At 34.6% G+C, this 18,181-nt stretch overlaps 1 pseudogene; it reads right to left on the bottom strand.

The window, feature by feature from the left end:
• On the bottom strand, positions 1 to 191 carry LOC116271888 (annotated as a pseudogene).
• Between the last annotated feature and the right edge of the window lie 17,990 nt (positions 192 to 18,181).

Raw genomic sequence — 18,181 nt, 5'->3', positions numbered from 1 at the left:
ATCACTCAGACTGCATCCTCCCAGAGGAAGAGAAGAACGATCATCAATGGCAAATGGCATTTGCAGTGAAACAGCACCAAGAGCCAGCTTCACGCTGGGGAGGGAACCCTACACCTCCTTCTGGTTTCCAGTGCTTTACACTAGCAATCCTCAACCTTTTTGGCACTCAGGACCAGTTTTGTGGAAGACAACTTTTCCAAGGACCAGGGTGTGGGGATGGTTTTGGGAAGAAACTGTTTCACCTCAGCTCATTGGGTATTAGAATCTCATAAGAAGCATGTAACCTAGACCCTTTGCATGTGCAGTTCACAACAGGTTTTGAGCTCCAATGAGAATGTAATGCCACTGCTGATCGGACAGGAAGTGAAACAGGTAGTAATGCTTGCTTGCCTGCCGTTCACTTCCTGCTATGCAGCCTGGTTCCTAAGAGGCTATGGACAGGTACTGATCTGCTGCCCTGGGGTTGGGGACCTCTGCTCTACACATTCAGAGAAACTTGTCTAGTAATGAACTGTAGAAATGATCCCTGAAAGCATTGTCCTTACTTATTAATTTTTGTTGAATAAATCAATACATCCTTATATTTGTGGTTGAACAGTCAGTGAATAATTAAGTACTTGACATTTTTACTGCTGAGTATTATATGCTGTTAGGATACAAAAAAAGAATAACGTGTGGCCCTTGTTTCCAGTTCAGAGCAAAACCATATAGATATGAAAAGATTTGATGAGGAATAGCTTTTAAAAAATATTAATCACTATAAATAACAGATGAATTTTACATTTCTTCTCTTTTCTTCCCATTCATCATTACATTAGTTGTCATTATTATTTGTGTTCAGGTAAATGAATTAGTTCATGTATCAGATGTAGTCTTTGATTTTAAAAGGTTCTAGTAGGGCCCTACTAGTTGTAATCCTAGACTGTATGCACAAGTGAAAAATAGCATGTACTATATACAAGTAAGTGGAAAAAAATACTTTTCCTGGATATTCTAAAGTTAGACTTCATAACTGAGGATGCTTCGGGACAGGCTTAAGCCAGCTCATTCTTAGATGAAAAATATTCAACTTGTAGGGAGAAGAGAAATATTTCAAACCTTGGTAGCCTAGAAGTAAAGCAGGCTAGAAAACTTGGTTTTTCTTTCTGTGTTTTTAATCTAAATTTCAAACCTGGATATGACCACTTTGATGTGAGCAGAGATCAAGCGTTTATATGGCAAGCAAAGAAATCAAGAGTCATTTGCCCATGTGTTGAGGACCCCACCTGTGTCAAGTATTCCTTGTATTAAGGATGGGGAGGGAAAGAGGTTGTTCTTCAGGCAGTTGCACCCACAAGTCAGGACTAATGCACCTTGCTGTGTAAATATCTGAAGAGCACCAATTATTAGAAATGAGCTGTGACTATTAATTACCCATGGTGATAAATTACTCATGGTGACCCACATAAAGTTTTAAAACCTATTCAACCACAGCAGCACTTTTTCGCCTTAAAGATAGTGTTGCATGGTGGACCGGGTGGATGGAGAGGAGCCACGAGTTCTCCTTTGAACTGTGGTCCTCAATCATTTTTTTCTAACCCAAAACATAAGCATCTGACACATGGCCATCAGTGAAAATGAATGTCAATGGCAGTAATTTCTAGTAGGAAAAAGGAAAGAAATTATACTCTCTCAGGGACGTGAATCAGATTCTGAGGCAGGTGTATGTAGTTTGAAAAAGTTCATTCCTGCCCAGGGGATTCTGATGCACCATGCCTCCCTCTAATTCAATAGGAATCCTGCCTTAATTTCATCCACAGTTTAAAAAAAAAAAAATCCAACATAGGGAAGGTGGAGAACATAAATGAAATCTCTATGGTCATATTCTGAGTTATCCTGGATACTAAAACTGAGATGAATATACACACATAAAAAAATAACATGGGATGGAGGAAAAACATAACTAAAATGGAAAAGTAAATAATAGCCTGACTATATATGGTCTAACAAATACCAGACTGTGGGAGGTATGTTGGCATTTGTCAGTAATCAGTGTATGGATTACTAAACAAGCCAGCATGATTTCTGTCATGTGTGACAGGTTAATCAAGGACACTGTACGAGAAATTGGATGATTCTGTGAAGTATATATAAAGATTTTTTATTTATTCGGTGGCACCATTGATTTCTTTAAGATATTCTCAAAAATTTTTGGTTAAATTATATTTGTTTTGATCATTAGAATATTTTATAAGAACATTTTCCCCTTTTAAAGTTAGGAAAGTGCCAGTAAAAATTATACAACTATATTTGACAGTAATTTAATAAGTTTGTATAACTTCTCATTCTGCAATAAAGTGGTAATATGCAGATATTGTAGAACTGCCCCAGGGAAAAGTTTGTAATACTAGGAGATTTCTGAGCTCATTTGGATTTATCCTGAGGAATAAAATTGAATCATTGTGAAATATCAGACAATTCACTGAATGATTTCATCTTACTCTAAGATTCCTCACCAGAGCATTTCATCCAATTCTTGGCTGATGTTATTATTTGAGTGACATTGAGAAGGGAAATGAAACAAATTCCTTTTTTATATTTGTGGACCAGACAAGACAGGTCTCTGAGAAAAATAAGAAATTTTGACAACTACAGCTATGTATACATTAAAATGCCAACATTCTGGAAATAACACACCTCACACTGGAGACTTTCTTAAAAGTCTACATCATTTAAATCTCTAAATATTTATGGTAACTTATTAGTAATTACCACATAGCAAGCTTTCATTTTTATAAGTTTTTATTTTGCTTTTTAATCATTCAATTCAGAGTACATGCTGGTTACTGGCACTATTGCATTCTTACAGTGCAAAGATGATTGATATTTATTAAATATCTCAGAGGTACCATAAAAATTAAGTTCTCTGTGTCATCAAAGAAACATAAAACTGTGTTTAAAATAATTGTGTAAAATATGCTTTATTTTTTATTTTGAAAATTACAATTTTTATAAGATACTTAACCGGAATTCTCTACTTCTCAACTATATCATATAATGCAATATGCTGTGTTGATTTGAATTACTGTATATGTTCTTATTAGTTATTTTTTAGTCCAAAATGACTTTGATCTTGCATGTTGATAACAGTACAAAATGTGACGTATTCACTTTGAAATAAGAGAATGGAGGTTATTAGGACTAGCATAGATCTTCTAATGAATTGAATAAATATTCATAAAAACTCAATAAATGTTATATTGCATGATTCTAGAAGTGTTTTATATATATAACTAAAAGGAATATAAGTTTATCATATTCTATGGTGATTTTTTTTCCTTTGAATATCTCTATAAAACCTCCTTTACTTATTTCAGAAACAAGGCATAAATGTAATCATATATATTAGTGCCATTGAAGATTGATAACATATCAAGGGGAAAAAAATCTTGTTAAAACACATTTTTTTTTTTTTTTTTTTTTTTTTTTTTGAGGACGGAGTCTCGCTCTGTCGCCCAGGCTGGAGTGCAGTGGAGCCATCTCGGCTCACTGCAAGCTCCGCCTCCCAGGTTCACGCCATTCTCCTCCGTCAGCCTCCCCAGTAGCTGGGACTGCAGGCGCCCGCCACCACGCCCGGCTAATTTTTTGTGTTTTTAGTAGAGACATGGTTTCACCGTGTTGGCCAGGATGGTCTTGATCTCCTGACCTCGTGATCCACCCGCCTTGGCCTCCCAAAGTGCTGGGATTACAGGCATGAGCCACCGCGCCCGACCTTAAAACACATTCTTTAAGGGAACAGTTAATATATCCCTCACACCACATACTAAAATCTGGTTAGCAATAGTTGGGTGTGGTTTGTTTGGCAATATCTGGAGGATTAAAACAATGCTTAATGTTTTAATAGTTCTTCAATATTTGAAGAACTAGCATTAAATGGATGACTTCACAATGTGGAATGAAAACTATCCAAATTTTCCACAAAATTAAACCTAGTTATACACAAGTACATATAAATAGTACATACAAATCACAGCTATTCTCTCAACTTAGGCTGAGTTATGCTTTGGAAACAGGCAACCCTGAAATCTTAGTCGATCAGCATAACAAACTTTATTTCTTGTCTTACTGTTTAACACAGGCTGGCTTTTCCTTTACTCTATTTCATCTTCTCTCGAGGACCCAGCCTGGCTCAGTGGTTCTCTCTGGGATATTGCTGGTCTCAAGGCAGGGGAGAAAAAAGTGACAAACCATGACCTTTAAACTTTAAGGTTCAGCTCGGAAGAAACACACATCTTTTCTGTGAATTTCATATTTGTGTCTGAGTTAAATAGCTTGGGGATGAATAATCCTCCCACAGTGAGAGTCATTGGTGGGGAAAAGCAACAAATATTTTAAACAATAATACAATCTAATAACTATATTTCTCATTAATCTTCATTAAGGAATTGATAAGCAATTATTACTCCAGGTATGGTTAAATATGATTTAATTCATATTAATATGTAATTTCATTTTGTGAGTCTTATGCTTTTACTGCCTAACTGGCACATAGCTGATCAAAACAGTTTTTTTTCTTATTGTAGAAAACTCTAGAACTCTGTATATATAGCTACCCCAAGTGTACTTTGTTCAAGAAATGCTTAATAACTCATATATTTATGAGTATGACAAAGTTCCTATCCCCCAGAAGCTCAGAGTTTGGTTGATGAAATAATTATGCTGAATATTACGATCACAATAAAATGGAAATATGTGAATTATTTATTGAATATTTTAAAAATATTATAAAATGTGCTTTATATAGATTTTCTCATTTAATACAACAGTGCTACCTGGTAGATATCAAAAGTTTTGTTCCTGTTTTACAAATGAAGGAACAGGCTTAGGGTTATTAAGTAATGTGCCCAAGCTCATGTAGCTATGTGCAACTCGAACTACGTTAGCTGCTCTGTAGCCTAAACTCTCTTCAGAGACACTGTCAGCTCCTATTTTTATTTCTCTAAAAATGTCCTATTTTCATTCTGTGTGATCCTGAAGTTATTGTCTACTTTGCGGTCAGTGTCTGGGTTTTTGACAATGTTGAGGGCTATTTTCTATTTTGATTCGATGAGAACCTTCTCTTTTAAGGTCAAAGCTGAAATGTACATTTCTCTGGGCAAGACATGGGAGATATATCACCCCCTATGTGTCTTTACTCAAATTTTTCAGTGGTAGCAGTTTAGAACTGTTTCACCATTTATCCACTTCAAAGTGATATTAGCTATTGTTGCATAGAGTGTAATCTACTTGTCTAATTAATAAAACAATTGTATAATTTTCTGCTGGTCTTTGTCAAGCATTCATGCTGTGGATTATTGATCAAAACTGAAAAACTCAAAACTATTTTTATAAATTCTGACGACTTGAGGGCCATAATAATTGCCTTTATATATTTTTTAAAAGTTGAACTATGTTTTTGTATCTAATTATAGAGAGTAAATTAGGAGGTAACTACAAGAAACCAAATCTTAAATATATGAAAGTTTTAATTTTTTTTTAATATATAAGAGCTTTTTGCCAGAAAAACATGAACACTTTGGGAGGTGGAGAGTTTTTTTGTTTGTGTGTTTTGTCATTGTAGATGTCAAGTAGCATCTAGATATCTACATTGTAGAGATATCATGGAGTTAATTCTAGCATTAGACAAAACTCTAAAGATATCGGCAGTCTTTGCTTGCAGACTCTGCTTTTCATTCCTGAAGCACAACTCAGATCCCACGCCCTTATTCTCATAAGGCAAATTTACTTACAAAACACACATGAATAATGGAGATTTTAATGAAGATTTCTGGGGATGAGAAAGGAGAAAATGTATGTTACCAGCCACATAGCAAGGAACTTTATGAAATTTTCATGACATATTTTGTGTTTCCAAATCCTTTCCTCAGCTCTCACCTGCCAGGGTGTTTTCAGTTCTCTCTGCCTTCCATCCTTATTCATTCAGGCTCCTTAATTTTCGTGGATCTCATTCTTCTCAATTGAATGTCAACAAATATTCTCTGCAAGACTCTATTCTCCTTTTGAAATCAGAGCAATATAGCTCTTTATTATTTCCTCTATCATGTATATTTCTAGTCTCCACCCTGCTGTACTAACAATCACTCACTGGCTAACAATATCCACTCTTTCTTGAACTCAGGGGATTATTAAGAAGAAATACAACTTTCCCCATGATATTAATACATATATGCATACTTACAGGTATCTTGAGATTAGAATGTCTTAAACATTGATGAAGATATCATTTGGATTAAGAAGACTGCAAGTACAAAAAACATTATTTCTGCTGTCAATAAGTTTAAAATTTTGCATATGTATATTTTTTGTACTTGGATTAAATAATGCATGCATAGAGGGAAAATAGAAGATTTGACACTAGCATTCCATTATTATGTTGTCAAAATATAGCATATATTTTTTTTAAAAAATAAGATGTACCTTCCTTTTTTTTTTCATGTACAATATAACCAAAGTTCCTGGAAATCACAAATGAAACATGCATGTAGAGAATATTGGACTCTTTTTTCTCTTGTTTATATTTAACACAGGATAACATGGCTCTTACTACATCCTTTGTGGTAACAAGTTCTTGGTATTTTGGTAGCTGCTGAAGTTGCCTCACTTTTTTCTTATCTTCTCCCTCTGTTCTTCCAAAGTTCTTAATTGAAGGACAACCTGCAAGGCCACAGAGAAAGGATTTCTGTAAGTAATTGATACTACAAGAATTCTGAATTGCACAGATGAGTTAGACACCCCAAGAAAAAAAAACCAAAAAACAAAAAACTTCCCAGAAAGTAAGAGGAAATGAAATGTTTAGAGACAAAGAGTATGTGAGTTGGATTTAAAGGGAAAAAGTGAAGATAGAAGCTTCTGCCTTCCCTCTTGTTCTTTCAAGCTTTTTAAAATATACATGAACAATTCTTGGTTTTACCTTATAATATTGGGGCAAAATCATAGCCATTAAAAAAAAAAAAAAAAAAACCCACAATTTCCTTTGAAAAGCAGTGCCACTTTTAATTTTAAACGTCTCATTTTATGTTTATATGAAGTATTGAATGTATCCTACAGTTTCTTATGTATCTTGTAATTCTACCAGTCTGATGTTTTTCTACCTCAAGATTCATGAGGTAACGTGCAAAAATGCATAATGAAGTAGTTTTATTAAAAAAGGAAAATATGATATTTGCAAAGTGACAGAATTAAAAAATAATAACATAACTCCTAAAACTTAGATGTCCTCTCATTTGTTTCATGTTTCATGAAATGAAAATACCCCAGAAATGCCATGGGATAATGTTCTATCCCCTGAAGACTATTATATATGACCTTCATACAACAGATGTATAATCTTCATTCTTTAATTTTTAGTATATCCACAATTGTATTATTTTGCTCTCTAATATATAGATTTATTTTATTTTCCATTGTAGAAACTTACCTTCTTAGCCTTTAGGCATTTTGGGAACATGTGGTTTCATTAAACTCTGTTTATTATAAATATGTCCATGGTAGTTAATATTTTTGTTACCTTGTGACATTTTCATTTTCTTTTCTAATTGGATGGTAAACTATTCAAAATCAAAATAAAAACTCATACAAAATTCTAGCATTCTAGCTTTTTTATTTTTATTTTTTTAAACCAGGGGTGAGCTGTTAAATAAATTATTAATTTGTTTAGGACATACAAGTGAGTTCAATAAACTTAAAAACAAACTGGAATGGTTGATGATGATAGTAAATAACAGCATTAAGCAATCTTAATTTTATAAAACTTAAGGAAATAAAGTGCACACTTTTAATTATTTAGTAAGTTACATTGCTACAAAATTGTTTTTAATGAGTTAGGGAATCCCAGTACAGGTTCTTAGAACATTTTGGGATTAAAGAAGAGTTTGTCTGCAATAAGGAATGTCTCATGTTAGTGTTTTATAGTATTTTTATATTGTAAATTCACTGCTTTTAGTGTTCTATATATGCAATGCAAATATCAACAGTTAAATATAGATTTCGTTGTTAATTTCTTCAGTAAAACATCAGTGTCCCAAACTCTGAGGGACTGAAATATTTTGGATAAATTTATTTTCTATGTCTTCGAGGCTTAGTAATTATGACGATATCTAAAACTGTTATATGCATGTAAGTCTATTTGACACGTGATTAAATTTTGAATTGTTTTTCATTTTGGACTATATTGAACATAAATTGATATTTAATTTGAGTCTTAAACACACTGCAAACATTCCACTTTATTTGGTACTTTTGGAGCTTTTAGATGTAAATCTAGATTGGCTTAGTCATGTGAACCCATTGGTGAGGGCTTGATACTGTCTCTGGCTTTAAATCTTTGTGAGTAATTGTTTAACATAAAAATTATTGAAGCTTTTTTTTTTTTTTTTTTTTTTTTTTTGTTATTGACTCTGCTAAGTAGAATGATCAGACATCATAAAAATGAATCTGTTTTAACTAAATTATAAGACATTAAGAAATTGTATATATGCATTCAGAGTGCCTGACACATAATACGTGTTGGAATAATTTGTTAACAGAATGAGCACTTGAAGGCATGAGTAAAACAAACCTATTCTGTAGAAATACTTTAACCATTTTTCTTCCGTGCCATTTTCAAGTCATATATAGATATCCATTTCTTTTAGGTAGTTGCTGCAATTTTTTATACATATATTTTGCCTTTTATTAAAAGCATATTGCTTTGATGTGTTGCTTATTTTTAAACTACAATACAGGGTATGTGATTATTATACAGTTTTATAGTTTATTTTATTGTACACTTATTCGTTTACTCAGAATGTATTATTTTCTACATGCCTGACCCTTTGTTAAGAGGAAAAGATACAAAGATAAATAAGACATACCTTCAATGCGTGAAACAGAAAGCTACATATTTTAAAACAATCTGTAATACACATGCTATGTAAAACACAGAGTATGTTTTGGGAGATCAGAGGAAGAGTTTCTTTATGGAATAGGGTCACACACCGGGGCCTATTGTGGGGAGGGGGGAGGGGTGACATTGGGAGTTATACCTGATGTAAATGAGTTGATGGGTGCTGACGAGTTGATGGGTGCAGCACACCAACATGGCACATGTATACATAGGTAACAAACCTGCACGTTGTGCACTTGTACCCTAGAACTTAAAGTATAATAATAATAATAATAAAAAGAAATTTCCTGGGAAAAATGGAAGACAAAAAATAAATCCCAGCTTCTGAGGACTGAGTAAGCACAAACATGGAGATAAGCAGAGAAGCAGACGCGATGGACACTATGAAGAATCAGGTCTAAGTTTGAAGGAGGAAGCATAAATATAAGAGGCTTTAAAGAGGTAAAGAAACCCTGGACTTCCAAGAGAATATGGGAGAGGCAGCCTGAGTGGAGACTTGTTTCTTTCTATAAACTGTGGACCCAGGGTGTTCAGAGAGATTTGCCTCAGACATAGCCTAGGAGAATGACATGAAATGTTCTGTAGAATACTGGAGAGGTTCTGTTCTTCAAGCTTTATCATATTTCTATATCTTCTACTTAGAAAATTTAATGAAATTGTAATCTTTTGATATAAATTCAAAAGGAGTTATATACTTTGCAAAGAGAGCCCTCCCCAACCCTTCCCTCTTTGTTGGACAGTTTGACATTCCTCTCAGCCTTCACATGAATTCAAATTCTGGTGTTCATCTAAGTTGGCAAGAGCATTGGAAGCAAGGGAGTGTGCAGGTAGAATGGTGGTGGGGGCACTATTTCTCATGATTACATGTTAATATGCTTTGTCTTGTTGGTTTGTCTTGTTGGCTTTAGAGGATTTACATCACTGTGGAGCGTTTATGTAGGAGCATTTACATCTCATTGCAGCTTTACAACTGCCTTTATCTCTTATTGTTTTTCTTGCTTCCTGCTGAGAACCTACTGTGAAGTACAGTTGATTCTTTAGCTGCATGAGTTTAAACTAGGCTGGTCCACTTTTAGGTAGATTTTATTCCACCGCTGCCATCTCAGGGAGAGCAAAACCAATCCCTCTTCTTGCTTCTCATCCTCAGGCTACTCAACGCGAATACAATGAGTAATTGACTGTTTATGTTATTGGTAAGTCAACAGTAAGCTATCAGTAGTTAAGTTTTTGGGAAGTCAAAATTATATGTGAGTTTTTGACTGCTCTGGGAGTGGTGGGCTCGGTGCCCCCAGCCCTTGCATTATTCAAGGGTCAACTGTTAGTGTCTAATGAAATACTGAAAACTACTTGTTACAATAATGAATTTATACATAGATGAACACATGAAATAATACTGTTTATTTTCCAAGTCCTGGAAAATTTTAGACTAGAACTTAAGCTGCTAATTGCCTGCCCACTTTTATTCTCATTTAAGTTATGAGTTTTCTTTTTTCTTTTTTTTTTTTTTTTTTTGCGATTTTGAACAGTTTATCCTTTTCTATACTTTGGAACATTTACATCAAAAGTGAACAGTTTATGGTAATTAAAGTTTGTGATTTAAAATCTATGGCCTATCAGGATTCCACAACCATTTGTAAATTATCCTAATTCTTTTCCTTGAGTTCTTACATTGTTCTCTTTTTTCTTTTTCTTTTTCTTTTCTAATTTAAGCTCTGGGATATATGTGCAGAACGTGCAGGTTTGTTACATAGGTATACACATGCCATGGTGGTTTGCTGCACCCATCAACCCATCATCTACACTAGGTATTTCTCCTAATGCTATCCCTCCCCTAGCCCCTCACCCCTGGACAGGCCCCAGTGTGTGATGTTCCCCTCCCTGTGTCCATGTGTTCTCATTGTTCAACTCCCACTTATGACTGAGAATATGCAGTGTTTGGTTTTGTGTTCCCGTGTTAGTTTGCTGAGAATGATGGTTTCCAGCTTCATCCATGTCCCTGTGAAGGACATGAACTCATCCTTTTTTACAGCTACATCGTATTCCATGGTGTATATGTGCCACATTTTCTTTATCCTGTTAGTCATTGATGGGCATTTGGGTTGGTTCCAAGTCTTTGCTATTGTGAATAGTGCCGCAATAAACATACCTGTGTGTGTGTGTCTTTATAGTAGAATGATTTATAATCCTTTGGGTATATACCCAGTAATGGGATGGCTGGGTCAAATGGTAATTCTAGTTCTAGATCCTTGAGGAACTGCCCGTTATGGGAAGTTAGGGACCCCGAACAGAGGGACCTCCTGAAGCTGTGGCAGAAGAACATAAATTGTGAAGATTTCATGTACGTTTATTAGTTCCCCAAATTAATACTTTTATAATTTCTTATGCCTGTATTTACTGCAGTCTCTGAACATAAATTGTGAAGATTTCATGGACACTTATCCCTTCCCCAATCAATATCCTTGTGATTTCCTATGCCTGTCTTTACTTTAATCTCTTAATCCCGTCATCTTCTTCATAAGCTGAGGAGGATGAATGTCACCTCAGGACCCTGTGATGATTGTGTCAACTGCACAAATTGTTTGTAGAGCATGTGTGTTTCAACAGTAAGAAATCTGGGCGTCTTAAAAAAGAACAGGATAACAGCGATGTTCAGGGAACAAGAGAGGTAACTTTGAATTGGCCACCCGTGAGCCGGATGGAACAGAGCTATATTTCTCCTCTTTCAAAAGCAAATAGGAGAAATATCGCTGAATTCTTTTTCTCAGCAAGGAACATCCCTGAGAAAGAGAATGAGCCCTGAGGGTAGGCCTATGAAAGGCCCCCTTAGAAGCGTGCCATCTTTTATGGTCCAAGCCGAAGGGATGAAATAAGCCCTGTCTCCTGTAGCACTCCCAGGCTTATTAGGAGGAGGAAAATTCCCACCTAATACATTTTGGTCAGACAGGTTGTCTGCTCTCAAACCCTGTTTCCTGATGTTATCAATGACAATGCATGCCTGAAATGTCATTAGCAATTTTAATTTCACCTCATCCAGTGGTCCTGTGATCTTGCCCTGCCTCCATTTGCTTTGTGATATTTTATTACCTTGTGAAGTGTGTGATCTCTGTGACCCACACCCTATTCGTGCACTCCCTCCCCTTTTGAAAGTCACTGATAAAAACTTGCTGGTTTTACAGCTCGGGGAACATCATGGATCCTGCCAACATATGATGTCTCTCCCGGACACCCAGCTTTAAATTTCTCTCTTGTACTCTTTCCCTTTATTTCTAAACCCAGCCGAGACACTTAGGAAATAGAAAAGAACCCACGTTAAACGTCGGGAGTGGGTTCTCCCAATAACTGCCACAGTGTCTTCCACAATGGTTGAACTAATTTACACTCCCACCAACAATGTAAAAGCATTCCTATTTCTCCACATCCTCTCTAGCATCTGTTGTTTCCTGACTTTTTGATGATCACCATTCTAATTGGCATGAGATGATATCTCATTGTGGTTTTGATTTGCATTTCTCTAATAACCAGTAATGGTAAGCTTTTTTTCATGTTTATTGAGTGCATAAATCTCATCTTTTGAGAAGTTTTCATATTCACCCACTTTTTGAGGGAGTTGTTTGTTTTTTTCTTGTAAATTTGTTTACGTTCCTTTTAGATTCTGGATATTAGCCCTTTGTCAGATGGATAGATTGCAAAAATTTTCTCCCATTCTGTAGGTTGTCTGTTCACTCTGATGATAGTTTCTTTTGCTGTGCAGAAGCTCTTTAGTTTAATTAGATCCCACTTGTCAATTTTGGCCATTGTTGCCATTGCTTTTGGTGTTTTAGTCATGAAGTCTTTGCCCATGCCTATATATTCTTTGAGAAATTACCAGCTTGTTTATACATTTCTGAATATGAGTGAATCTAGGTGTTCTTGCATGCCTAGAAAACATTTAGTTTTCTTCTCTGTAAACTATTCATGTCCTTTATATATTCTTCAAATTCTACTATTCTTTCTCTCCCTCTTTTTTTTTTCTTTTTCTTTTCTCACTTTATGGACTTTAAAACTTTATATGTTAAGGAACGTAATCTTTTGCCGCATATATTTTCCTAGTTCGTGTTTAGTATTTTGAATTTTCTTATGATATTTTTACTTTTGTGGAATTAAATTTGTCAACCTTTTCTTTTGTAGCTTCTGGATTTTAAAGCCTGACTATATTGAAGGTAGGCTCTTCAAAAGACAACTAGAAAAAAATATATTAATCAAGCGAAGTTAATCTAATTAGTTGAATTAGTGCAGTAAGGCCGAATGCTAACTTGACAGAGTAAAGTAGTATCTCGAAATGTGGAAACTAGGGCAGAGTAATTTATAGGGAGTGCCAGAATGGGTGAATTAAGGTGGGTCATTCAGGAGGAGATTTGCCTGAGATTGGGCAAAGTATATGACAAAAAATTGCTTTGGATTGATGGGCATAGCAAAATGAGGATCTTAAAGTGAGCCTTGGGAAACAAGCTGTCGTTCTTGATAAGTAAGTTCACAGTCTTATCTTTTAGGAGCTCTTATTTCCTGAAGAAAGAAGTTAAGATATTTTTGCCTGGTCTAAATATTGTTTAGTACAGAAACAGTAAATTATGTCTATATTGTTTAATACAAGGATAGGGAATTATGTTAGGTTTACTTCTCAGTTATAAAGAAATTCTCCTGTTATATCTTTATTATTTTTATAATTATTGTTTATACCTGACTCTTTCTTGTTAATGTAGTTTATTTCGGTGAATTGTGTAAGATTTGTATATCTATCTTTGTTTTTACAAAATTGCTACCTGGGATCTCAGTACTATTTATTGAACAATTTAATGTTTCTCCAATGATTTAAAATATCATCTTTAGGAAATATTTTTTTGTACATATTTGGCGCTATTTCCGTATTTTTACTTCTATTTCACTGATTGCCTTTGCATGCTTTACTATGCCATTATTTAAATTATGGAAGCTTTGTATGTTTTGAAATTTGCAAGCAGTCATTCTATCTCATTGTACTTCCTTTTCAGAGATTATTCTGGCTATTCCTAGCACTTTATTTTTCCACATGAACTTTGGGATAAGCTGTTATTTTAAATGAAATTTTTGAATAGAATTAAAATATTGTCTAATATTTTTTAAGCAAAATGATATTTGTTGTGGAAATAGGTTAGTTTAGAAATCAGTTTAGAAGAAATTGTTTAATTTTTCACAACAAAAGATAGCATCTAAGACCTTATATACTCTTCGGAGTGCCTTGAAATGTTCTTTATATAATACTGGCATAATTCCTTAAAACTTTAAATCTAGCTTTAATGCCTTTTAATTTTGGCATAAAAATTAGGGCTTCTCTATAGCTATACCTATATATTCAAATTCATTATGATTTCACTAATCAAAACTATTCAATTTATGTCAATTTTTTATCCTACTGTGGCTAGTAATTCTCTCATTGCTCATGTAGTTTTTACTTTTGATTTTGAAGAAGCACTATTGTTTCATCAGCAAATAGTGTTAGTTTAACATCTCTTCACTTCACATACCTTTATTTTCTTGTCTAATTTAATTGGCTATTACCTTAAATACAACACTAAATAATAACGATGATAGTGGGCATTGACTTGTTCTGAACTTCTTTAGGAAGGAGTCTAGATTTTTCTCATGAAGCGTAATCCTGACTTTTAGGCACCATATTAGTGTTTTATAAAGTCAAGAATTTTTGTATTCCTGTTTCAATATTTTATAACTTGACCAGGTAATGTCTTCAGTAGAAAGTTTTAGGTCTATTTTCTCTCCTATGGGTCTTTTTTAAGATCACTGGATTTGAATCATCTTTTATTTCACGGTACTATTTTTGAGGTATAAGTTGTAATTTTTTTTTTTATCTTCTGTGCATTTGGTTATATTTGAGAACTCCAAGAATATCTCTGTTGAGTTGGTTTTACATATCTTTTACATAGCTTTTTTCCATTTCTTTTAATTATTCTTTATTTGCTTAATTTTTTTAGTTATGACCATTTTGTGCTTTCTTCAGCATTTATTCTTTATGCAAATTCCAGTTATTTATTACTGTGAATTTGTTTTCTTTGTTCAATTTCTTTCTGAAATTATCAGTTCACATCTCTTCACCTATTGTTTCCATGCTGAGTTCCTGCATTCAAGTTTTGTCATCTCCATTTATTAATAATTGCTTATTTTTTAATGGAAGAATGTAGTCACAAAGTTAATCTGCATTGTAGTACATTTTTTCTCTTCCATATTTCTCCATTGTAGATAATTTTGCTACTTTTAAAATAGTTTTCTTATATAGTATCTTTGTACTAAATCTGTAACATGTTATGATTTCTATGGATTTCCCTTTCATAGCTTTTTGAAGGAGGTTCCTTTGGGGACAAACGGGATAGATTTGTACTCTTGACTCTAAGCTTCCCTTCTCCCCTGACCCGGATGACACAGAGACAGACTTATTCCTGCATATATGGTCGCACTTCGTGTGTGTGTGTGTGTGTGTGTGTGTGTGTGTGTGTGAAGCTCCACCTTTTGTACTTCTCTCAGGCATGCCAGGTATGGGAAAGCTCTTGTTGACATTCTTTTTTTTTTTTTTTTAATCTTCATTGTATTTTTTATTATTATTATTATACTTTAAGTTCTAGGGTACATGTGCATAATGTGCAGGTTTGTTACATATGTATACTTGTGCCATGTTGGTGTGCTGCAGCCATCAACTCGTCAGCACCCATCAACTCGTCATTTACATCAGGTATAACTTCCAATGCAATCCCTCCCCCCTCCCCCTTCCCCATGATAGGCCCCGGTGTGTGATGTTCCCCTTCCCGAGTCCAAGTGATCTCATTGTTCAGTTCCCACCTATGAGTGAGAACATGCGGTGTTTGGTTTTCTGTTCTTGTGATAGTTTGCTAAGAAATGGTTTTCAGGACATTCTTTTCTTCTTTCTACATTAGAGCTTACAAAACCCATTCTCCGAAGCAAAAATAGATTAGAGCCAAAGTGATATGTGTTGCACGTGTCCGTGTGAAGAGATCACCAAACAGGCTTTGTGTGAGCAACATGGCTGTTTATTTCACCTGGGTGCAGGTGAGCTGAGTCCGAAGAGAGAGTCAGCAAATGGTGGTAGGATTATCCTTAGTTCTTATATGTTTTGGGATAGGTGGTGGAGTTAAGAGCAATGTTTTGGGGCCAGGGGGTGGATCTCACAAAGTACATTCTCAAGGGTGGGGAGAATTATAAAGAAACTTCTTAAGGGTGGGGGAGATTACAAAGTACATTGATCAGTTAGGGTGGGGCAGAAACATCACAATGGTGGAAAGTCATCAGTTAAGGCTATTTTCACTTCTGTGGATCTTCAGTTGCTTCAGGCCATCTGGATGTATATGTGCAGGTCACTGGGGATATGACGGCTTAGCTTGGGCTCAGAGACCTGACGATATGGGACTTGTGAACCTAAAGCTCGAAAAAGGTTGCAACTTCTGCTCTTCCTATGGAACTTCGCCACTACCATGTGAAGATGCTAGCTTAGCCTTCTTGAGGGTTAGAGATCCTGAGAGAGAGAGAGGTACAGCTGAAAATCAGTACTAATTGCCAATCAAGTGCTTGAAGCTATTTTAGACCATTCAGTTGCAATTGAGCTGCCAAGGGATTTGTATGAATGACCCCAGGCGAGACCAATAGAACATCTGCCCCTTTGAGTTCAACCTAAATTGCTGATCCATAGAATTGTGAACAAATAATCGCTGGTTGCTTTTAGACACTGTATTTTGAAGTTATTGTTATAGAGCAATAGAAAGCTGATGAAGTAGTTTAGTATATTTAATAAATATTTCACTGCATCTATCCCATACATTATCAAATATGATATGAGACTAGCTCATGCATTATTACAATTTTTAAATAATGGAGTATACTACATTATAAAGTTTTATTGATGTGCTGAAAATTAGCCCTTTGATAGTGCATAAAATAAGGCTTGTTACAGTATTCAGAATTGTTCTATCTTAAATCAGTGTTTCAGCATTCTAAATTATTGCTCTCACTCCAATCATTTGGTTGGAGCCCTGTGACAATATACATAAATGTGTCAAAAATTTAACAACTTATCTAATACATTTCATATTTGATTAAAAACTTTATTCTAAGATTATAAAATAAATTTCGTATTTACTAGTTGGCAAACATATCAATGACATATATCACGTTTTAACCTGTCTCTAGAAGGCTTTCAGTCATTTCAAACAGCAAGATCTTAAGTTGATTTCTAGATAGTATTTCTTTGAAGAGTGTAGGATTTGTAGTGAGTAAAGAAAAATTTGAGTGGTAGGTCTAAGATCAGGAAATCACGAAAAAGAAAGCAAGCCTTGTCTCTAACATATCTCCTTCACATGTTAGATTTATTTTAAAATTGATTGTTTCTTTTTGTTAAGATAAATTATTTTAAATTATTAGTGGTTTTATGTGTAGTGTAGATAAATAATAAAATTGCATTCATTTTTAGTGTGAATTTGAAGAGTTTTAACTAAGGTATATACCATGTAGCCACGACTGTAATCAAGATATAGAACATTTCGATCACTTTGGAGGTTAATCTCCACCACTAATCCTTGGCCTTAGACAACCATTTAACTATACTCTACCACAATCTACTATCTTTCTTAGAGTTCCATATAATGGAATCATATAGTCTTTACTCTTTGTTATGACTTCTTTGCACATCATGTTTTACAGATTCATTTGTGTTGTGTGTATCTGTTATTTGTTACTTTTAATGCTAAGTAATATTCCTTTGCATGAATATACATAGATTGTTTATCCATCCTCCTGTTGATGAGCATTTGAATTGCTTCCCACTTTTGGCTACTATGAATAAAGCTGTTATGAATATTTGTGTACAAGTCTTTGTATGGAGATAGGTTTTCATCTCTTTTGGGTAAATACCTAGGAATTGGAATGTGTGACGTTATAAAATACTGCCAAGATGTCTTCCAAAGTGGTTTTACTGCTCTAAATTGCTTCAGGCAATGTATGAGAGTTCTAGATGCTGTAAACCCTTTCCAACAAATACCATATACACTTGGCATTTGTCAGTCTTTTAAACTGTATTCTGTCTGGTGCATGTGCAGTGACATCACACTGTGGTTTAACTGTGCAATTCCCTGATGACTAATAGTGTTGAATATCTTATTTATGTTCTTTGGACACTTTATCTTATGTTGCAAATTGTCTATTGAACTGTTTTACTCTTTATTT

This window comes from Papio anubis, chromosome 1, assembly GCF_008728515.1.
Source record: "Papio anubis isolate 15944 chromosome 1, Panubis1.0, whole genome shotgun sequence".
Classification (NCBI taxonomy): Eukaryota; Metazoa; Chordata; class Mammalia; order Primates; family Cercopithecidae; genus Papio; species Papio anubis.
This window is presented reverse-complemented; position numbering and strand designations above follow the sequence as displayed.